Genomic DNA, 17,727 nt, shown 5'->3' with positions numbered 1-17,727 from the left:
TAAATGTAAAGACATTTTTTTTCTTTTTTTGTATGTATTACATGTCTGCAAGAGATCTGGATTTTAGAGCATGCATTTTCTCATATTTAAAGTTTAAAGACTTCTTTTCTTCAATCGCAAAAGATTGCCTTTATGTCAGGATAGTTTGATAAAATACATATACCTACACAAACATGTGGTCTTTTACTAACTTCACAAAGGGAAAATATTCAATTGTAAATCTACCATCAATTATTTGCTTAAATTTGTTATCCTCTAATTTGTTTCATCTTGCTGCCTGCTTTCTGGAAAGAAGGAATAACAATACCCATAAGTCTTGAATATGCCTATCCATATAATTTGCATAGTGTTCAATCCATTGTGAATAAAGAACAATATATTTCTGTAAAATCTCTAGTAGAACATGTTAGTTATATAGCTAGTCCCTTTCCACTTGTGATAGTATAAAGCACTATTAATAAAGACTTAAGGAATTTCTATTTATTTTCTACCAGAAAAGAGGCTCACAAGTATAACTTTAACCATCTTTAATATATAAGAATATAAATAATTATTAAAATTTTAAAAATTATTTTAGTGTTGGCATTTCTTTTTCAGAATAGAAAATATTGTTATAGTATTTCTTCTTCTTTTTTTAAAAATATATTTTACTGATTTTTTACAGAGAGGAAGGGAGATGGATAGAGAGCCAGAAACATCGATGAGAGAGAAACATCCATCAGCTGCCTCCTGCACACACCCCACCGGGGATGTGCCCACAACCAAGGTACATGCCCTTGACCTGAATCGAACCTGGAACCCTTGAGTCTGCAGGCCGACGCTCTATCCGCTGAGCCAAACCGGTTAGGGCTGTTATAGTATTTCTTGATTATTAAAACACACTTTTTCTTTTTTTAAAAAATTTATTTTAGAGAGAGGGAGGGAGAGAGAAAAACATCAACCAGTTGCTTCCCATATGTTCCCCGACAGAGGATCAAACTCACCACCTTTCAGTGTATGGGACAGTGCTTCAACCAACTGAGCCACACTAGTCAGGGCACTTTTTCTTTTTTTAATTGACAAAATGATAAATGAAAGAGAAATCCATTAGTAGATAAACATACAAATAGTGAACTTAATATATGATAAAGTTTACATTTCAAATTAGTGGAAAAGGAAATCACATATAATAAATGGTTCTTGCATAACTAGCTTTTCTCCATAAGAATACAAAGCTAGTTTCTCTATGTTAATCATATAAAAAAATAAATTTCATATGCATTGAACTTATCGAATAAAAGACAAGAACATTAAGATTATTTAGATGCCTTTGAGGGTGAAAGAATATTTTCTTGGCAAAATGAGAAACCTAAAAAAAAAAAAAGAGAGAGAGAGAGAGCCAGATTTGATCAAATACAAATTTACAAATGGCCAAAGATACCATAAAAAGTATCCAAATGTTAGTGAGAGACTGTCAGAAGGTATTTGTTCCACAATATGACAAAGGATTCATTTCTATATTTTACAAATAGCGCCTACAAATTGATTTGTTTAAAAGATAAATAGAAAAGGGGCAAGGGATATAAAAGGCAGACACAGAGGAAAAAATTCCAACTTTTTGCAAAATTAAGAGAGAAACATCCAGTGGTGGTGGAAATAGGCTATTGGGAGTTTGAATTTCTTAAACTTTCAAAAAGTAATCCAGGATGTAGTAGATAAGTCTACAAATTAGGCCAACATTGATCCCTCTCCTTCTTGTTAATCTTGCCTGAACTTGAACCTTGTTTTCACCAAGAATATGGCAGAAATGACCCTGGCCTAGCCTTTAAAAAACTGGCACCTTTGCCCTGGCTGGGTGGCTTAGTTGTTGAGGGCGTCATCCCATACACCAAAAGGTTGCAGGTTCAATTTCCAGTCAGGGCACATACCTAGGATAGGGGTTCGATCCCTGGTAGGGGTGCATGTAGGAAGCAACCATGGATGTTTCTCTCTCACATTCCCATTTCTCTCTCTCGCGCGCGCTCTAAAAGAAAATATATATATGGCACATATCCTCGGGCGAGGATTTAAAAAAAGACTGGCACCTTCTATTTTTTTCTTTATATGAAGCCAGACTGGCGCCTTCTATTTTTTCCTTATGTGAAGCCAGCTTTTATGAAAGAGATATGACTATCCCAAGACCATAATGTGACAACCCAAGCTACCCACGTGGAGAGAGAACGAGCTGAGGAGTACCAAGGCACCACACATGTGACTGAATCTTCTCAGGCCATCCAGTTCAGCATAGTTGCCCACTGAATGAAGCTGAGTGAGCAAAACCCTGCCTTATTTCCTGGCCACAAAATTGTGAGGAAATAATAAATCATTGTTGTGGTAGGCCACTAAGTTTTATGGTGGTTTGTTACACAGCAATATATAACCAAAGCACAGGAGTATCTATTCAAGTAAAAGAAAAGAAAGAAAAAGCATACTTTTTGACCCTGCAATACTACTTAATAGATTTTGGTACATCTATATCATGGAATGTTGATATCCTTAACAAGAATTAGTTGAGCCCTAACTGGTTTGGCTCCGTGGATAAAGTGTCGGTCTGCGGACTCAAGGGTCCCAGGTTCGATTCCGGTCAAGATAGCATGTACCTTGGTTGCGGGCACATACCCAGTGGGGAGTGTGCAGGAAGCAGCTGATCGATGGTTCTCTCTCATTGATGTTTCTAACTCTCTATCCCTCTCCCTTCCTCTCTGTAAAAATCCATAAAATATATTTAAAAAAAGAATTAGTTGAACTCTAGAGATGTTCGTGATATATTGTTAAATAAAATGCAAGTTGCAAAACAATATGTAGACTATAATCTCATTTTAAAAGATTAAAACAAATATATATGAATAAATGCTCTTTTATGTTTTTATGAACTTACAAAAAATATAGCTATTTGTAAAACTATTACCATTGGTGTCTTGTAGGAATAAGCACAGGGTGATTCTGGGTAGATAGGCTACAGACCTTATTTTTGTGTACTTGTGCTATTGGATTATTGCAAGCAGCAAAGATATTTTTTGTTGTTTGAAAGAAAAATCCAATAAAATATTTAAATAAAAGGAATCAAAGACATTCAAATATTCTTGTTGTAAAAAGAAAAAAATATTAAACTTTACATAAGTATATAAACCAGAAAGGGAAATCATTGGGTAATCCTCTTAATCCAGGTTAGAGTAATTTGCCTTATTGATTCAACAATATATCAAGGGCATCTTTCTGTCAGTAAAAATAGATCCCGATGACCCTTTTTCTTTAATTCTTTTCCCCCCTTTTCTCCCCCCCCCCCCGCCACCCCCCGCTGACCCTTTTTAATGGCTTCAGAATATTCTATTGTTTGGATGTATTATAATTTATTTAGTCAGTTCTTATTGTTAGAATTCACATTATTTCTACTTTTTCTGGTTATAAAAATAATGGTTATTCTCATAATACATCTTCACCTACTTCTTTTAGAAGTGAACTTGTTGATATACATATTGCTAGCATGCCTTCTACAAAAACTGTAGCAGTTTATAATTCCCACTAACAGTTTATGACAGGAGCAAAAATAATTGTCTAAGGCGACATCTAACCATTCTTCACGAAAACAGCCAAAAGGAATTTGCTAGTTTAGCAATTAGCAAATGTTTTCATGTTGCTTTGCTGTACAAAGGGACGTGGGTAAAACTAGAATTATTGTGCATTCAGTCACCAAAATTCCTACTTACTAACTGGGGTGGAAGGGTCACAGGAGGTTAGCCCAGAAGTGAGAAAATGAGGAAAACAAGTCTTTTGCATGGAGATGAAAGAGTAAGTCAACTGAAGCAGATTTTCTCCAGTTTGCCAGGCTGAATGACTTGCAGTGCCATCTTCTGGCAAAGAAGCCCAAAACTTTCAATTTACTGTACATGCTGGGTGGGAATCAAGTTTGTCTTCTAAGCAGGACTAAATCAAAGACCCACAGGAGAACCCAAAGGTCTTGGTGTTGGTGTGTTGGGAAAGGGATGAAGGGGAAGGAGACAGATTTCTTTGAAGTAAAGATCTAAATCATTTGACCTCTGAGGTCTCTGGCAAAATCAGAAGTCTCTCCAAGCTAATACAACTTGTGTACAACAGATACACCCTGGAGTTGTACCATCCTTCTTCCGCTTCAAGTTTGTAATTTCCAGTATCTTGGGATAAGTCACTTTAGCTGTAGGAATACCAGGACAACACCCTTATTAGGAAATATGTTTCTATCTTAGGAAGTCCTGCAATGAAGAAAGGTACTTAGACTACCACCCCTTTCAATATACTGACAATGAATTTATACACACATTAGATATATAGGTGTAGAATATCACATTATAACTTAAAATTTTTTTTCGAGACTTAAAATTACTTTCTTGTTTTAATCATCCAAAATATACTAGAAAAAGGCTTGCTTTTTAAAGCAAAATTACTTTTAAAAATGTGGCATCCCACCCAGCCAGTGTGGCTCAGTGGTTGAGCCTTCACCTAAGGACCAGGAGATCAGTGGGGGCCTTGCAGGAGGCAACTGATAATGATTCTCATCATTGATGTCTCTCTCCCCCCCTTCCTCTCTGAAATCAGTAAAAATATATTTTTTTAAATGTGGCATTTTTAAATAAATAAAAGTCTTCAGGTTAAAAAAATTATTTTTGCAGTGTCTTATGTCTGGGACAAATTTATAGTATGCTTTATTTCAAATCAACTTCTGCCATACTACTTCAAACTACACACTCCTTTTTTCCTTTTCAACTTTCCTGCTCCCTTAACCAGTCCCGCCTGCAGTGCCCTGGCCCCGCCCCCGCCCCCGCCCCCGCCCCCTCCCTGACCCCGCCCCCGATCGCGCCCCGCCCCGCCCCCTCTCGCGCCCCTCCGCGCCCCTCCAAGCCGCTCTTTCCCAGCCACCTCTACTGCGCGCTCGCTTCAGCGCGCTGACGTCACACGCCAGCGCCAGTGACGCGCCGACCGCTCCCCCTTCTGCACTCGCGCCAGTGATGAAGGGGTGGTAGGCTGCAGTCTTCAGCCCGGGGTCCCCAGCACTTTCCTGCACACCCCGGAATCTAGCGCGGGCGTGGCGAGGCCGGAGGGCGTGGCCGGCAGGTAGCCTCCCTGTCCCGGCGGCCGCCCGTCCCCACCCCGCTGCGGCCACCGGCCACCCGCTCTGAAGTTGGAGAGGCAGCCTCCGAGGCACTCCCCCTGCTGCCGCCCCGCCGTTTCCAAGGGGCTCAGAAACCAGTTTGTTTCTCGCCGGGGTAGTGTGTACCTGGCTCACAGGGCGTTGCCCGGGTTGGGACCGAGTCCAGCCTGAGCGGTCAGGCCAAGGCTGTTGTCAGGCGTGGGAGTCTCACTGCCCCCTTCATAGTGGGCTGCCAGCTGCTGGTTGGAGACTCGGTTTCTCTTTCAGGATGTCATTTTCGAAATGCGGGATGATGCCTCTGCCTCTTTAGGTCCCATAGGAAGATTGCTACACCTAGACTTTGGCTCATAGATCATCACCGTTATCCCTACTAACGGCCTGTGTCGGTGAGGTGAGTTTTACTTGGGGGAAGCAATGAATGGTATGCAAAATGGCAAAATCAGGTTGGAAACGAGGAGACCTTGCGTGGACTTGCTTATGTAGAGATTGCATGGATACCTTAAGTGCGCGGAAAAATAACCCCTATCTCACTACAATATTAATTCTCTAAGGAGCAATATGTATTGCAAAGCAATCATTGGACATTGTTTAAACAAAAATCTATTAAAGTAATAGAAATCTTGGTACGGATAAGCAATCATTTACAGGCTTATATGTTGTCTCCAATCTTAAGTTACACATAAATTTAATTAGAAAATGAGTAGCAACTGGTTGGCCTGTAATCTTACATTTCAGTTTCCATGATTTGAAACAATTTCCATATGTAAGGCATTAAAAGTTCTACTTTCAGAGTTCATAACTCATTTCTTACATATATACAGGCCTAATTTTTATTCTCCAAGATCAAGAAGCAGAAAAATTATTGCCATTCTAAGTTACATCAGAAATATTTATGAAGGATTAAAAGTTATATCCAGTGTAAACTAATAGTAGCCTTTCCTTATGATGCAGCAGTATTGTAGAGATGATGGAGGGAAGCCAGATATGGAGAGAAGTAGGCCTTTGTTTCTAGTTTAGGTTTGTCTGGTGTGAGAAGATCCACAGATCTTCATTTAAAATTGCCCATTGTTCTGGGTGAAAGGTAAGGAGCCTATTTTGTGGGAAAACAGGTTTTTGCACAGTAAAAGTCACCATTAGTTTAGTAAGGTTTATGGAACTTGGCCACAGGAGTTCTTCTGAGGTCATTTTAATAATACATTGACATTGAATTCCAAGTAAATTTTATTCTGTCTAATCTTCCACCGCCTAAGTCATGATCATGACCCCATTTCATGAATGTAAATTATTTACATGTTGGTAGTTTCCACTAGGGAAGCCATTCATTGTTGCCTGAATAGACTTACAGAGGAGAAAAACAAATATTTTTTTTTGGGGGGGGGGAAGTCTAGTAGGAATCTTATTTTTGCTTTCTGCTTTTTTGAGTAACGAAAAATAAGGCAGGGACTTTCCTTACTGAGAAGATAAATTGACCCTCTCCCATAATCCCAAATGGTAATTATTATTTTGGGAGAATTATATGTATGGATTGTAGCTGCGGACAGCACCATAAGGAATCTATTGACATTCCTTTACCCAAGTTTCCCTTTAGGACATCCTGTCCATCATATAGCTGAAGTAACTTAATTTTTGAGATGGGTGGGGCTAAAGTTTTTCATTCATATACTCTGACATTTTTCATGTTTGGTGCAAATAACTTTATTATGTCAAAATTGCTTATTTATGGCTTAAAAAATTTTTTAGTAAAATGTGAGAAAAGATGTCTAATTTGACTAGAGGCAAGATATTTTTGGGGGGCAGGGAGGAGAGCATAGTTGACATACTTGAAAAGAAGAATGATACCATATAGGAAAATGTCGGATGTCAGGATTAGAAGTTTGGAAATGGAGAACTGTTCAAGAAAAATTGATTTAGGTAACATTCTTCCTACTTTCTATCAGAAGTTATGATTCTTCAATTTAATGTATTATTTTGAATAGATAATACATTTATACAGTTTAAAAAATCTTCTCAACTACTCAGTTCTCTTCCCTGAAGGCAGCCAATATTACCAATTTATTTTGTATCTCTTCAGAGATATTACTTAACCTATACAAGCATCTATGTGTGTGTGTATACATGTAAAGGTTGTATATATAAATATATTGTATATATATTTATACACATACTGTATATATAAATAAATGTAAGTAGAAACACACACATGTATTATATTTCCTTTTACACAAAGGGAAGTATGAGCTATTTATTATTCTGGTACTTAGAAATTATATCTATATAAATGTTGCTTCTTTCTCTTTGACTTGCGGATGGATATTTAAGTTTTGCCATTTCAAACAATGCTGCAGAGGATAACTGTACATGTCTCATTTTCATACATTTGAAAATGTTTATAGGGTAAATTCCTATAAATGGAATTTCTGGGTCAATGACTGAACATTTATAAGTTTGCATTTTCACCACATTCTGTTTTCTTATATTCCTCTTCACCACAGTACAGTAAAAAAAACTTTCTGAATTTGGCCATTCTGATAGCTAAAAAACACTATCTCTTGCACTTCTTTTATCATGGTAAAATATACATAACAAAACTTATCTCTTGTACTTTTATATTGTATTTTTCATGTGAGATTGCATACCTTTGCACACTGTAACATCAATTATATTCCTTTTTGTTGTTAACTTTATATTCTTTGTCCATTTTACTGTTGGCTTTTTTTCGATGGATATGTAGAAGATTTTTATTTATTAGACAAAAGAATCCTTGGTGATCTGACCTAAATTATATAAATATATTTATTTTTGTCATTCGAATTTTTATTTATACTAGTTTTTGCTATGCAAGATTTTTATGTAGTCATATTAGTCCCTTAAGGCTTTTGGGGTTTGTGTCATACTAAGCTATTCTAATCTAAGATCATAAAAATCATCCTCTCATGTTCTATTTTATTACTATTATGTTTTTAGTGTTTACATTTAAATATTTTATCATCTGGAATTTAAGTTGGTAGAAAGTGAGTAAAATGGATAATGGATTTAACTTTTTTTCCCATGTTGCTACCCTAATTGTCTAAATACTACTGGGGCCTTGACTTACGAGTGTCCCGACTAACGAGTTTTTCGAGATACGAGCCGTCTCTCTCGGCCGATTTTTTGCTTTGAGTTGCGAGCTAAAATTCGGGTTATGAGCCAGCTTCAGATACCCCACCGCTAGTTGGCGCAGCGAACGTCACAGTGAACGCCACAACATCAGCCCAGCATCACGTGTCTCACTCGTTCACTTTTTGATTTGACATACGAGTAATTTGAGTTACAAGCTCCGTCACGGAACGAATTAAACTCGTAAGTCAAGGCCCCACTGTATTTGTTTTAAAATTCATTTTTTCCCTACCTATTTGAAATGTCTCCATGGTCATCTACCAAGTTAAAACTTTAATATATATTTATGGAGTTTCTATGATTTGCCAATTCATAATTATTATTGCTTTATAATGTGTCTTGACATCAAGTAGAACAAGCCTTCCTTCATTGGTCTTTTTTCCCCCCAGTATTTCTCTGGCTATTTTTGCTTTCTTCATATTAACTTTAAAATCAGCTTGTCTAATCTCTTACCCCCAAAGCTTTTGTTTTCTCTGGAGACAGCATTAAATTTAGAGATTTTAAGAATTTAAATCTTTCTGATATTGAATCTTCCTATTCCATCCACCTCCTTTCTTCCTTTCTTTCTTTCTTCCTTTCTTTCATCTTTCTCTTTTTTAAAAATATATTTTATTGATTTTTTTACAGAGAGGAAGGGAGAGGGACAGAGAGCTAGAAACATCGATGAGAGAGAAACATCGATCAGCTGCCTCCTGCACACCTCCTACTGGGGATGTGCCCACAACCAAGGTACATGCCCTTGACCAGAATCAAACCTGGGACTTTCAGTCTGCAGGCCGACACTATCCACTGAGCCAAACCGGTTAGGGCTCATCTTTCTCTCTTTCATGGTTGTTTTTTCCTTTTTCTTTCTGTTCCTTTGATGATCTTTTTTTTTATTGGTTCATTTTCCAGGTTACTAATCCGGTATGCTATTGGTTCTTTATTTCAGATATGTTAGTTCTGGAATGTCCATTTAATTTTAAAAAATAAATTTCAGTTCTTTGTTGAAACTCTCCCATCTTTAAAATCTTTTAAAATAAGTTCTCCATCTTAAAAAAATCAGTATGTTCATCTTTCTCTCTTATTTTCGTGAACATATTAATCATGGTCATTAAAATCTCCTACTGATAACTCCATATTTGAGTCATTTGCGAGTCTATTGTGTGTGTTTTTTCTTTTCGTTTTGGTTGTTTGGCTCTCTGCTTTTTTTTTTTTTTTTTTTAACATGCCTCATAATTACTGACTGGATGCTAGAACTTGTGAATGAAATGTCTTAGAGTTTCTGGAACATTTATCCTCCAAAAATTGTTGTTTTATTCTGGCAAGCTGATGGGAGTATCAGCTGATAACTTTGATCCTGTTGAGGTTTGGCTTTAGCTTTGTTAGGACTAGCCTGTCTTATTCTTGCCCTGTGTGTGCACAATTTAGGAATGGGCTAACTGACAAGAGAGGAATTTATATGCAGATTTTTATTTATTTTTAAAATATATTTTTTATTGATTTCAGAAAGGAAGGGGGAGGGAGAGAGATAGAAACATCAATGATAAGAGAGAACCATTCATAGGGCTGCCTCCTGCACGCCCCCTACTGGGAATCGAGCCCACAATCTGGGCATGTGCCCTTGATCAAAATCGAACCCAGGACCCTTCAGTCTGCAGGCCAACGCTCTATCCACTGAGCCAAACCAGCTAGGACTGTGCAGATTTTTAGACTCTAGGGTTACTCAGTTTTTTTCCCTCCTCTCCAGGATTTTGGCAGCCCTAAACCACTGTCTCCTCAGCCCATTAAGACTGCAGCTTTCTACTTAAGCTCCATTCTGCTTGCCACAGTTTGGAAAATGACTTCAGGAAAAAGGCGGTGGTAAATATGGAACTTTCTAGTATATTCCTACCTTTCAATGATTATAGCCCCTCAACTTCTATCTGTTGTTTTATATCTTTTACTCAGCGTTTATGATTGTTTTGGGAGGTGGGATGGTCTGTTACGAGTTTCACCATCATGGTTGGAACAGTATGTCTCACCATTTCCTAAGCAGACTTTCACTTAATCTCCCAGATTGTCCAGGTATACCTTGGAGATATTGTGGATTTGACTCCAGACCCCTGCAATAAAGGGAGTCGTAACTTTTTTTGCTGATAGTGGGTCTTGCCTTCATTTTGTAAAAAAGGCAACATCTGTGAAGCACGGTAAAGTGAAGCACAATAAAATGAGGTGTGCTTGTATATGGCATTTCCATTCTCAGCTGTGTCAGGATCCCCAATCTGGAGAAATCGCTAGTCTTCTGCCGAGCTGAGAGAGGGGTAATCTCTTGATGGGGAGAGGAGGACGAGGCACACTGTGTGTCTGACTGCTTCTGACACAGTCACCCAATCTTGTTTTAGTCCTGATATTATCCTCACTCTCAGAGGCTCCTGGTGCTTCCAATTATTGAGCTCGTTTGTAGTGGGAATTGAGTTATTTCCCACCGCTGGCTTGGGATGCAGCTTTCTGTAGTCTTCCCTCCACTGCCTTTCTTATCCCTTCAAAGTTGTGTTAGGTTTGAGGAAGAAGTAGAGGTAAATACGTATGTTCATTTGATACGTTAATTATTAGTTGCAGTTTATTTTTTGACTTTTTAAAGATTTAGGCTAAAATAATGACTCTCGTGGCTTCTTTTCATTTTTCTGAAGGAAAGACTTTGGCTATATCTTTCTGTTATTTCTACTCTTTGTGGCTAATAGAACAATTCTAAACAGTGTTGCAGTTTCCTGTTTTCTGACCCACTTGGCCTTTTATTTTCTTCTCCTTGAGTCTTAGATTATTATAGTTGTAGGGCCCTTAAGATAGCATTATGTTGAATGGATCAGTGTGAACTTTAGATGAAGTATCCAAGGCTCAGAGAAGTCAGGTGGTTTGCTTTTCTTCACGTAGCTTTTATTTTCCAAATCCTTTGCTTTATTTGTTGTATCACATAACTCTTTGGAAAGCTCAGGTATCAAAAGCATCTTTGCTTTTATGCTTTGAATATCTTCAATATCAGGCATGTTTTATGGATATTGAATTGATATAATGGTAAGAGACCTTAAGAATACTATCAAATTGGTATTGTGATTTTTATTTGATGTTGGAAGCTGAAGCTTGGAAAGGGCTTGATCCCTAGTGGGAGGGAGGCAGCAATCAATGTTTCTCTCTCATTGATGTTTCTATCTCTCTCACTCTCTCCTTTTCTCTCAAAAAAAATTTTTTTTAAAGAAACGGGAAAACATTTATTTGTAATCTGAGTTTATTATAATACTGAAATTAGAACAGGATTTTTATGTTCCTCCAGTTACATGTTATGATGATTTTGGAAATGTAAGTCTATGGTACATTTTGTTATCTTTTCTTTCATTTGGTTTGAAAGTCTTCTAGGGTTGTAATTCAGCTGAGAAGTCTTGCAACTAGGAAATAAATAGCTTGGTTAAATATCCTGTAAGACAGTGAAAGTAATCTATCATGTTTTCCCTTCTACTTCCTCTAGTGTACTACACTAGCCTAATGTGGACTCTACAGAAAAGGAGGGCTGTCAGTTGCTCTGAAACTTGTTGACCACAAGTCTTTGCTTGTTTATAAAGGTGTCTGCACTTGACATTATTTGATGGCAATTAGAGTCATCCTTCTTCTCTACTAGGGCAGATTCTATTCTACTTTACTGAGTTGTCAAAACCGCCATATTCACTCAGTTATGCAGTAGGCAGCAGAATGCAATATTAGAGACTCTTAGAGCTTCCATCTTGTTAGTGTGGTCCCTTGAAAGGAATTGGCAACTAAATTTTGAGGCAGGGCCAAACTTACTAATTTTATTTTATTTTTTCTTGGCACAAGTTAGAAAATAATGATGGCTGTGAAATAATCTCATTATGTGGTTATTATTTAATACAATTTGACTTATGAAATTTAGTTTTCTAAGATGAGTTTATCTTGATATTTTTTTTCTAAATAGCATAGTAATGTAATATACTTTTGTGTCCTGGAGAAATCATTAAATTCTGGCTGGTGCCCAGATAACTATTGTATTATGCCATTTGATCAAAGTTGGCTTGAAAGTGTTTGAAATGACTCTCCTACCTTAATTCACTGATAATGCTGTATTGCTATTGTAATAGTTAATTTCCTGTTTCTCTTAAAGTTGCTAAAAGGCTTGTAATGTCTTCCAGAAATTTTGAAATGGAAAATGGTTATAATGTTTTCTAAGATAGAAGAAAGCTCTCTCCTATAACATTTTATGGGGAATTGATTTTTACCACAGGCTGAGTTCTGGCCTTTATTCTTATAGACCTAGAATATGAATTTTGTCATTTAAGGAAACTGAATAATTTCTTAGAGGCAAAATAAAATAAAACAAATTTTAGTATTGAGAAGATGAAGTGAGAACATGGGTTTGTTCATTTACAATGAGAAATATGGTAAACTGTCACAGAAATTTTAATATAAAGTCTTCATGACAAGCTCATTTTCTCAGACATAGAAAGCCTGCTTGCAATGAGTGGGAATAGAAAAGAGCAAGTTAGGTGAATTAAATATTTATTAGTTTTAGATTGACATAGTGAATTCTCGTATCTCCACAATAATGGTGATCTTGCTAATAAGCAGCACTAATGATTGCTTTTGCGACTTTTTCTCTCCACCTTTCCTTCCCTCTTCCCTCTCTCTCAATTTTTAAAAATTTTTAAAATTTTTGTTAATCCTCATACGAGGGTATTTTTTTCCACTGATTTTTAGAGAGAGTGGAAAGGAAGAGGGGGGCAGAGACAGAGAGAAAGGGAGAGAGAGAGATATTGATGTGAGAGACACATCAATCAGTTGCCTCCCACACGTGTCCTAACTGGGACATGCCCTTGACCAGGAATTGAACCCATGACCCTTCACTGTGCAAGTCAACCCTCTAACCACTGAGAAACAGGTGCCAGGACTCTTTTATTTTTTTAAAGATTTCACTACTTCGCATATTTGGCTTCTGTCTCCACCAGTCTCCTGAAATTACTATTACTGAAGCTTCTAATGATCTTAATCAAATATCTGGGTATGGTAAGAGTCTAATTATACCAAAGGCAGAAATATAAAGAAAAGATTGATACATTTGTTCATATTGTTAACAAAGGGGAGAGGGCCTCGTCTCTCCTAGTTGCTTGTGGATGTGGATTTCTTGTGATATCCGGAGAAAAATAATTTCCTGAGACTTGCACGGGAGGATGCAATATGGTAGAAAGCTTTCTATGGAATTAAATTTCTGAATTTCCAAAATCCCATTTCCTTTTGTCCTGCCATATAAGAAGTGTAGCGAGGGCTTCATTAGAGCTAAAATCAGAGCTAGTGTCCAGAGTTGCCTTTCCACGTCTGCACAGTCCAATCCGGCATCAGGCTAGCTTAACTTGTGTTTCCCCGTTGCAGTCCATCAGTCCATTGCATGTAGAGTCTGCAGGGCCACATGGCTACGGGGGAAACATGGGTAGGAGCAAAACAAGAGAGCCCCATGAGTCTAGAGGAGCCAAGAGTGGGGAGCAACAAAAGAGAGAATTCCTTTGTTGAGGGGATTATGTATTCCCAAATTTTCACAGGCTTACAGTGTTTATGCCCATTCAGGCCAACCATCTCTGTTCCAAGGTTGACTGACTGGCAAGTACCTTCCCTATGTCACCCAACTTTACTGGGCATGCATCTGTCTTCCCTTTGTTGGAACTCTTCCCCCAGTGTTTTGCAGGGAATAGCCCTGTGGTTCCCTGGGGAGTGCAAGTTGCAGTTTCCTGGTGAAGCTGCCCAAATGACAAGCCTATAATGTCTGGCCTTCCTTTTCCTTCTTTCCTATCCTTTATAATAAAAGCCTGATATGCAAATTGTCCCTTCGGGTGGTTGTTTTGACCGAGAGTTAGACTGGGAGACCAGGAGTTCGACCACTCACTTTGACATGCACCGACCACCAGGGGGAGGCGTGGAACATGGCGGGCATCCGTGACATGACATTGGCAGCGGGCGGCAGTGGAGGTGCTGCCGGCCCCGATGGGTCCCGACAAGAATGGGACTGCGGCAGGATGGTGGAGCAGGTGAGCGGGTGGGTGTGAGCAGGGGTCCGATCGCCCCGTTGATTGCCCCACAGACGGTGACCAGGCACTGAGGGAGCCAAGTGGGGGGCCCCAGCCCTGAATGATTGCCCCGCAGGCGGGATGGTGGAGCAGGTGAGGGCGGCACCAGGCCAAGGCGGGGTGCCAGGCGGGGCTGCGGGGTTGTGAGGCTGAGGGTGCGAGCTGGGGCCTGGTCCCTTCAGGCCATCTCGAGGGACCCCACCTGTGCATGAATTCGTGCACTGGGCCTCTAATTATTAATAACTAGCTAAGTACAAGAGTGTCAATATCAAAATAAACTTTTATATTTAAACTAGAGGCCAGGTGCATGGATTCATGCACCAGTGGGGTCCCTTGGCCTGACCTGCGGGGATTGGGCTGAAACCAGCTTTCCAACATCCCCAGAGGGGTCCCAGATTGTGAGAAGATGGTTCTTGGGTGACACACCCCGAAATGGGGCTCGCTCCTCTCTGGTTCTGGGTGCATCACCTGATAACTGCCACTGTCAAGTGACCGTAGCTTGGCAGCTGCTGAGTTGAGCACCTGCCCCCTGGTGGTCAGTGGGCGACATAGCTACTGGCCAGTCAGCCAGTCACTTAGGCTTTTATATATATAGATAAAATTGAAAAGCAAATAACATGGGCCTGGCTGGTGTGGCTTAGTTGGTTGAAGTGTCCCTGTACCAGAAGGTCATGGGTTCGATTCCTGGTCAGGTCATATACCTAGGTTGCAGGTTCGATCCCCATTCAGGGAGTGTGTGGGAGGCAACTAATCAATGTATCTCTCTCACATCAGTGTTTCTCTCTCTTTCCCTCCTTCTCTAAGATCAATTTAAAAAAAAAAGAAAGAAAAGCTAATAGCATAAAAGGAAAAAAGAATGTATGATAGAGAAGGGTTAAAATGTTCATTAAAGAAGGTTTTACAAAATAATTTTTTATTTTATTTTTTAACTGTTTATTGCTGAGAGTATTGCAGATGTCCCCCCCCTCCCCTCTTGCCCCCCTCCACCGGGGTCCAGTCCTGCCCCAGGCTTTTACTACCTTATTTATTGTCTGTGTCCATGGGTAATGCATGTATGCATATAAGTTCTTTGGTTAATCTCTTACCACTGCTCTCTCCCCGCTTCCCTCAGAGATTCGTCATTCTGTTCCATGTTTCCATGCCTCTGTTTCTATTTTATTCATCAATTTATTTTGTTAATTAGATTTCTTTTTCATTTATTTTAGATTCAATTGTTGATAGATATGTATTTATTGCCATTTTATTCATATTTTTTAATTAAGATATTATATATGTGTCCTTATCCTCTCATTGCACCCCCCGACTCATGCCCTCACCCCCCCCTCGTTCTGTGTCCATTGTTTATGCTTATATGCATGCATACAAGTCCTTTGGTTTTCTCTCCCCTTTACCTCCACCCTCCCCTACCTTCCCTCTGAGGTTTGACGGTCTGATCGATGCTTCTCTGTCTCTGGATCTGTTTTTGTTCATCAGTTTATGTTGCTCATTATATTCCATAAATGAGTGAGATCATGGGATATTTATTTTCCTCTCACTGGCTTATTTCACTTAGCATAATGCTATCCAGTTCCATTCATATTGTTGCAAATGGTAACAATTCCTTTTTTTACCGCAGTGTAGTATTCTGTTGTGTAGATGTACCACAGTTTTTTAATCCACTCATCTGCTGATGGGCACTTAGGCTGTTTCCAAATCTTAGCTATGGTAAATTGTGCTGCTATGAACACAGGGGTGCATATATCCTTTCTGATTGGTGTTTCTGGTTTCTTGGGATATATTCCTAGAAGTGGGATCACTGGGTCAAATGGGAGTTCCATTTTTAGTTTTTTGAGGAAACTCCATACTGTTTTCCACAGTGGCTGCACCAGTCTGCATTCCCACCAGCAGTGCACGAGGGTTCCTTTTTCTCTGCATCCTCGCCAGCACTTGTCATTTGTTGATTTGATGATAGCCATTCTGACAGGTGTGAGATGGTACCTCATTGTTGTTTTGATTTGCATCTCTTGGATGATTAGTGACTTTGAGCATGTTTTCATATGTCTCTTGGCTTTCTGAATGTCCTCTTATGAAAAGTATCTGCTCAGGTCCATTGCCCATTTTTTGATTGGGTTGTTTATCTTCCTTTTGTTAAGTTGTATGAGTTCCCTATAAATGTTGGAGATTAAACCCTTATGGGAGATAACTTTGGCAAATATGTTCTCCCATGGAGTGGGCTTTCTTGTTGTTTTGTTAATGGTTTCTTTTGCTGTGCAGAAGCTTTTTATTTTGATGTAGTCCCATTTGTTTATTTTCTCTTTAGTTTCCATTGTCCTAGGAGCTGTATCAGTGAAGATAGTGCTTTGGCATATGTCTGAGATTTTGCTGCCTGTGGATTCTTCTAATATTTTCCTGTCTCATGTTTAAGTCCTTTATCTATTTTGAGTTTATTTTTGTGTATGGTGTATTGTTTATATTTTGATCTCTTTTTTCTTCTCCTTTCCTTTTAACATTTCATGTAATACTGGTTTGGTGGTGGGTGAACTCCTTTAGCTTTTTCTAGTCTGTGACACTCTTTGACTGACCTTCAATTGTAAATGATAATTTTACTGGATAGAGTAATCTTGATTGTGGGTCCTTGCTTTTTATCACTTTGAATATTTCTTGCCTCTTTATTCTGGCCTGCAAAGTTTCTGTTGAGAAATCAGTAGTTGTATGGGCATTTCCTTGTAGGTAATTAACTGCTTTTCTCTTTCTGCTTTTATGATTTTTTGTCTTTACTCTTTGGCATTTGCATTATGATGTTTCTTATTGTGGGCCTCTTTGGGTTCCTCTCTGCACTTACTGGACTTGTAAGTCTATTTCTTTCACCAGATAAGGGAAATTTTCTGTCATTATTTTTTCAAACAGGTTTTCAATTTCTCGCTCCTGCTCTTCTATTTCTGGCACCCTCATGATGTGAATGTTGATATGCTTGAAGTTGTCCCAGAGAATCCTTACACTATCTTCATATTTTTAGATTCTTTTTTCTTTTTGCTGTTCTGATTGGGTGTTTTTTGCTTCCTCATATTTTAAATTGATTTGATTCTCTGAGTCCTCTACTCTACTGTTGATTCCTTGTAAATTATTCTTTGTTTCAGTTAGTGTATCCTTCATTTCTAAGTGGTCCTTTTTTATGTTATTGTTGTTCTCACTAAGATCCCTGAAGCTCTCATTAAGTTCCTTGAGCATCCTTATGACCATTGTTTTGAACTCTGTATCTGGTAGTTTGCTTGCTTCCATTTAATTTAGTTCTTTTTCTGGAGATTGCTTCTGTTCTTTCATTGTGACATGTTTCTTTGTCTCTGCATTTTGGCGGTTTCACTGTGTTTG

At 38.6% G+C, this 17,727-nt stretch overlaps 1 protein-coding gene across 1 annotated transcript in view; it reads left to right on the top strand.

Annotated features, from left to right (window-relative positions):
* The first annotated feature begins 4,963 nt into the window (after positions 1–4,963).
* NEK1 (NIMA related kinase 1) overlaps positions 4,964–17,727 on the top strand; it is a 153,123-nt gene continuing 140,359 nt past the window's right edge. Inside the window, exon 1 of the mRNA XM_023752994.1 lies at positions 4,964–5,534. The gene's annotated coding sequence lies outside the window, so the exon portion shown is untranslated. The remainder of the gene's footprint in view (positions 5,535–17,727) is intronic.

Source organism: Myotis lucifugus, unplaced genomic scaffold (genome assembly GCF_000147115.1).
Source record: "Myotis lucifugus unplaced genomic scaffold, Myoluc2.0 scaffold_1, whole genome shotgun sequence".
Classification (NCBI taxonomy): Eukaryota; Metazoa; Chordata; class Mammalia; order Chiroptera; family Vespertilionidae; genus Myotis; species Myotis lucifugus.
This window is presented reverse-complemented; position numbering and strand designations above follow the sequence as displayed.